This window comes from Ptychodera flava, assembly GCF_041260155.1.
Source record: "Ptychodera flava strain L36383 chromosome 23 unlocalized genomic scaffold, AS_Pfla_20210202 Scaffold_24__1_contigs__length_23054250_pilon, whole genome shotgun sequence".
Lineage (NCBI taxonomy): Eukaryota > Metazoa > Hemichordata > Enteropneusta > Ptychoderidae > Ptychodera > Ptychodera flava.
In genome coordinates, this window is record NW_027248278.1 from 16,333,965 (window position 1) to 16,339,964 (window position 6,000).

Here is a 6,000-nt window from a genome sequence, read left to right on the forward strand (position 1 = left end):
ATCAAGTTTTTAATAGTATGGAAATTAAACTAACATTGATTCTTTATATTAAATAGGTTATACTTACACCACACCATGCAGCACATCCTTCTGTAAATGAGGTAGGTATTCTTTAAAGTAATATAATTCCGCCATTATTCCCAATGCCACGGAGAACTTGCTGCCACATTGCTCATATGCATGGAACCTTAATTGTAGTGCTGTATTGCTATTCATCGAGAGCATATTAAGTAGTGCTGCAAATTTTATGCACTATTATGCCACTTCCTTGAAGAAACTACTATTTGGTCTTTTGATGGTTCGCACCCACGGCAATATGAAATACACAGCGTAGGATTAGTTCTGCCGAGAAAATAAGATTGGTATTGTCAATGCTCACAATTTCACAAATCATATAATTGCCTTTCAGTTTTTTCGTCCACATTTATAGTATTATTTGCATGTCTAATAATTTCATTGTAAGTATATTGATGTCAATGAGGAATAAAAAAGGCTTTGTACATAGACTATCACCAATATCAACAAACGTTTGAAAACATGGAAATCGATATGTATAATACTCATGATGCTGAATACTACATATTTCACTATTGTCTGCGTTCTTACTGTGTCATGACAGAACTCAAAAATTACACTCTTGGTGATCAGTACGGAACAGATATCTAATTATCTCGATTGGTCTGCCGAAAACTGACTATGTGGAAAATGATTCTTCGCAGGTCATAGAAGTCTTTGTGGAGAACTACTGGAGATACGTAAATGGCGAAGATTTAAAGCATATCGTTAGCTGGGAAAAAGGTTACTGATGATGTGTGTCCAGTGAAGACAATGTTGATAGCTAAAATAAAGCGAATGCGCAAAGCATTAGCCGAAGGAAAATCCTGCGAACAATTACCCAAAGTTTCCAGATGAGACTATTACAAGTGTTCCAGCCAAAGGCCATGACATATTGATAAGGTTAACATCTCGTTCATGTTCTCAAGTACACAAACTCATTATAAACATGTGCTCAATGTCGTCGAAATTGAAAGTATATTGAGCAGACATTTTCACGACATTGAATTGTATATTTGTCCTTCACTCATTTCGAAAAATTTTTTCACTCTACATGGTCTATTATCCTTACCTGCAGTTCCTAATGTAACAGAAATATGGCTATCAAAGCAAGATAAGATTTCTTTTGATAATGATGTGTATGATCGTCTCAAGTACAAAATGAACGCGGTGATATTTCTATTGGAATTTGTGCAAAGCCTTTCTTTCCTTTCCTAGTCTTGTTAATATGTAAACTAGTGTTACAAACGTTGAATTTATATCAATACAATTAGGGTCACATAAAGTGGAAAATAAATGTCCATAAAATGGAACTTGTTGTTTTGTCAAACTAAAATTCTAGACAGCGAAAACCTACCCACTGTGACGACGGGTGCTATCCTCACCTTAGCCAACTTATACACTCCCGTTATAAACATTAAGGGGAGTGTGTGTGTGTGTGTGTGTGTGTTTTTTCTTCCGAATAAGGATTGTTCTGTTTTGACATATTTTCTGTCACAGGAAAATTTTATCTTGTGAAACAGAGAACCAGCGATCACATAAAAAGGTTGTGAAACGGGAGGACTTCCATCACCTGTCAGGAAAACTGAACATAATTAACAAAATTGTATAAAAAGGACATAAGCTGCACCTTTTGGCCAATTTTTCAGTGCTTTTTGTTCTGTGTATCAACTGTAGTTTTTTAGCTACTATAGACTATAGTCTATTGAAGCTATTGGGATGGGTATTTTTTGATTTTGTTCAAAAAATTGTTCAAAATATGCAAATTAGCGCCAAAAAGGCGTTTTTGGCAAAAAATTTTCTTCTCAGGTCAGGCCATCCTGAAATGAGCTATCAAAGATGTCAACCTTCTTCATCAATACATGTGTCACAAAAAGTTATTCTCTACATTAAACACAGCGGAGCTCTGTCGACTGTTGGGTTGCTTGTTTTTGCAAAACTGCTGGTCAGACAGCTTTAATATTTGGTTAACAGGTCCCTAGGATGACTTTAGTGAGATAATTTCATACAGTCAGGAAATGCTTAATTTTGTATCCATGTCTATAGCAGCTTCAGGGACATTGGCCCTATGTTTGTTGTACTCCCCTCAGCAGGCTAGAATAATATATATTCTATTTGGCAAAATAATCTGTATATGTGCGAAGATTTAATGTATGAAGTTCAAAAATATATTCATGTTTACATTGAAGTTGTACACCTTCCTATTTCAAGAGTCTGTGTGACTCGGGTACAGTACTATGACTGAAAATCAAAAAGACACTGCGCTAAGCAATCGTTTATTTCAGAGATCCTGCTGCTTGTTCATAATTTCCTATGCGAAAACTGGAAGAGGGAATACTTGTATATTAAGTTGAAAGCAAGCTGTGTATGACCATCACTTTTTACATTGTATACATTATGTAATTTTTATTACCTAACCGCTGTGTGAACTTTACATCCTGGCATTTTTTGTTGGTATGGATTTGCCATTTTGAATTCACACCTGCAATGGTCAACCCTTCCATTGAGTTTTCGAACAGCCTCTTGAACAAAAAATCGGTTATATTTGTTAATAAGGGAGGAATGTTTGTTGTTGCAAGAAATGTCACTGACCAAAAAAAAAACCCCAAAAAACCAAAAAAAAACCAAAACAAGTAAACCCCCTAAAAAACAAAAAAAGGTAAGATGACTCTTGGATCATGCAAATTGCCCATTGCCACCCATAAATCTGACTTGTTTTACTGAAAGGTCAGTCAGAGTGTGTATAATGTTCCATTTATGTTCTTTTAAAAGTAACGCTGTGTGATTTCCATTTTTCTTTGCTGATGAACTGAAAGGGGGTCGGAAAGGTTGATTGAGAAAGTCATCAAGAGCTTGGAATAACACGTTTGGTTTTTCTCTGAAAGTAACAGTCTAATTTATAGTTCTATGAGAATTAAACGTTTGGTTTCTCTGAAAGTAACAGTCTAATTTATAGTTCTATTGGGCATACATTCAGTGAATGAAGACATTTACTCTTGAAATACGATGGCTTCAACCGGGACTCGAACCCACAACGCACGGCACCCAATCACCTAGCGCAGAAGTATCGAAAATGCCTCAACAGAACAAGGTTTCAACTTTTGCCTATGTCAACTTTCAATGAACTTTAATGTCACCTTCAGCAACTACAGTAAATGAGTGGTCAGCAACCAAATAGCTTAGGTCTTATTTTAGCAGCTTTATAATGAAAATAATCCTGCAGTTAAAATGTATTACAATATCTAAATATATGACGTCATATCTTAGTGTGAAAGATCACTGCTTTAGTAGTTTTGTGATTTTGATAACATTTTTTTCACAACAATGGCAAACCAATCTTACTTTTATGCATAATTATGCTTAATGACGTATTAATTACGATTATATTACCATGTCCTGCCCGTCGCATTTTGATTGGTCGAGCTGAACCACGTGACTGACCACAAATACACAGTAATGGTTTGTTTACATGCTCGTGAATATGAATAATAAACTTAACAAAGTATCGTAACTTTACACCTCAAACGTAAATCATAATCAGTCACAAAATAAAATGGAGCACTTGTAGGTCAAGTTGAGATACTTTTTTCTGAAAACATCTCCGGATTTTCCAATTATTTTTAGCGCGCGTGACATTGCGTCGCGTATTGCTCAGTTTCTGGGGCCCAGTTTTCGTTCGCTCCTGATATTTCGGAAAATTTGACGGTTTTCTTGGGTTCACTGATAATATAATGGAAATAACAGACTCCGCTCTGACCATTAACGTTAATGGGCGCGGGCTCGAGGAAAGCCAAATTAACGGGCTCGGCAAGACTCGGCCGTTAATTGTTGGCTTTCCTCTCGCCCTTGCCCACAAATAAACGTAATGTTTATTTCTATAATACGACTTGTTTTCAGACTACTTCGACTTATCTTGTGCCATATATTCACATTTGTTGATTTCGTGTAAAATGTGTGCTCGTTTGAATGTTTGTATGTAGTACTTCATTGGAGACCAGTGTATCTTGGAGTCGTGGTGATATTGTAGCAACTTAGCTTGAGCTGCAATTACAGTCTTATGAGGTTCATCATAATAGGCCTGGGAGGGGTCACGGAAGTGTTCTTTTGCCCCTGTCAAAATAAGTCGTGCCCTATCAACCTCCCGAAAATTGATGAACCCCCTTGACACCTCACATCTGGTACTGCGGAAGGAAAAAACTGTGTTGGAGGAACAGTTTTAAATATTAAAAATTCTAGACATGAAAAAGCTTATTTCCATAATTCCAATATTACGTTACTGACCAACGCTCCAAAGAAAACAAATTAACCAAAAAATCAAAAACAAAAAAAAATACCTCGAAACAAAACAAAAAACAGGAAGTAAGGCCAAAAAAGGAATGTTTCTGGTCAGCACGCGCGTCACTTGAACAACAGCGCGTCACCCTTTTTTAGGTTTTGTGGCCGGCGGCCGAGGCAAACTACGTACTGCTTCAGCTAGCTATAAATCAAGTTTAAGGGTCACTAGACACTGATCTACCTCATGCATGCGCCTTTTTCTGCGTATATTTATCCACAATTCAACGTGTATTAGTAATACACACATTGCGCAAGGGTGCTTGGGAAGGATATTTCAAGGTAGAGGGTCCACCCAGCATGGCCGATGTCTTAATCCGTCATCAAGAACTGTGTATCGGCATGTTATTCTCAGTTCAAATTACATTCGTGTCAAAGATCTTAAGACCCTTTGGCCTTGTCGGTGTATCGGCAGACACGACCTTACTAAGACTCTTCCATGATTTGAGCGGGGGTATACGGAATACTGGCGATAGATTTGTCGTGGAGCGGGAGTATTCTGACTTTCCCGTAGAGAGTAGCGTGAGTACTTCCATGATGGGAAACTTTCAGTCAATACCAGTATCACACCAAGGTCACATTATCAGCAAAGTCTATGTTCGGCATGATCTGCAATACACATCTCCAGTTGAGATACCATACTTCTCATCGTCTGTGTTACCTGCAATTTGCAGTCACTGTGGTAGTGGTGAAGATTTACTGTCTGGAGAGAGAGCAGCTGACATATACCCAACATGTACTGATTGCTATAACAACAAACCAAAACGGCTGAAGAGAAAATTATTTGGGGCGCAAGATCATTGACTGCATGAACAGCATATAATTATGTGACTATATTGATAAAACTATAAAACTGACCCTCCTCCTTCCTTGACGGGAAAAAAATCGCATCGCCGCACCAATGTTTAAAGAAAGGCCTAACCGGAAACATTTCTTTTTTTGGCCTAAGATGACTCTTGGATTATGCAAATGGCCTATTTCCACCCATAAATCCTACTTGTTTACCAAAAGGTCCGTCAGAGTTTGTATTATTTTCCATTTATGTCCTATAAAAAGTGACGCAGTGTGATTTCCACTTTTCCATTGCCCGATGTACTGAAAAAGGGTCAGAAAGATTGATTTGAGAAAGTCATCAAGAGTTTGGAATTAAACCTTTGGTTTCCAGTCTCTGCTACGTAATGCTGCAACGGGTAATTGTGGATGGGCAATTTCATAAACCCTAACTTTTATGCAATGGAACAAGGGCTGGGCTTTGTACAGCGCTATGTAAACAAACTTAATGTTTCTGTTGACACAGAGAAGAAAGAGGCGGGAGCTGTTCCACGTAATCTGGGTCAATGCTTATGGGGGTGTCAGAAAGTACCTGTATGTTAGTGTATGTGTTCGTAACAATAAGTACACACAGAGATTTTTTGTATACAATTTATTTTTGCGACTTTTCATTTTAGACACAATGAAACACTTTAGTTCATATCAATCAGAGAGAGTCTAATTATGAGTCTTGCTCCCATCCGTCCCGAAATCTTTTGAACTGGTCCTTGTGTGGTACGCTTGCGTGATTACTCTCATAGAACTAGGTGTGGTCGATTCCTTCAAGTATCTTTGACATAAGTC

At 37.6% G+C, this 6,000-nt stretch overlaps 1 long non-coding RNA gene across 1 annotated transcript in view; it reads left to right on the forward strand.

The window, feature by feature from the left end:
• The window catches only part of LOC139124946 (uncharacterized), a 477,972-nt gene extending 476,654 nt beyond the window's left edge, over positions 1 to 1,318 (forward strand). The window contains exons 2-3 of the long non-coding RNA XR_011550101.1: positions 57 to 101; positions 720 to 1,318. This is a non-coding gene — a long non-coding RNA (uncharacterized lncRNA). The remainder of the gene's footprint in view (positions 1 to 56; positions 102 to 719) is intronic.
• The last annotated feature ends 4,682 nt before the right edge of the window (positions 1,319 to 6,000 follow it).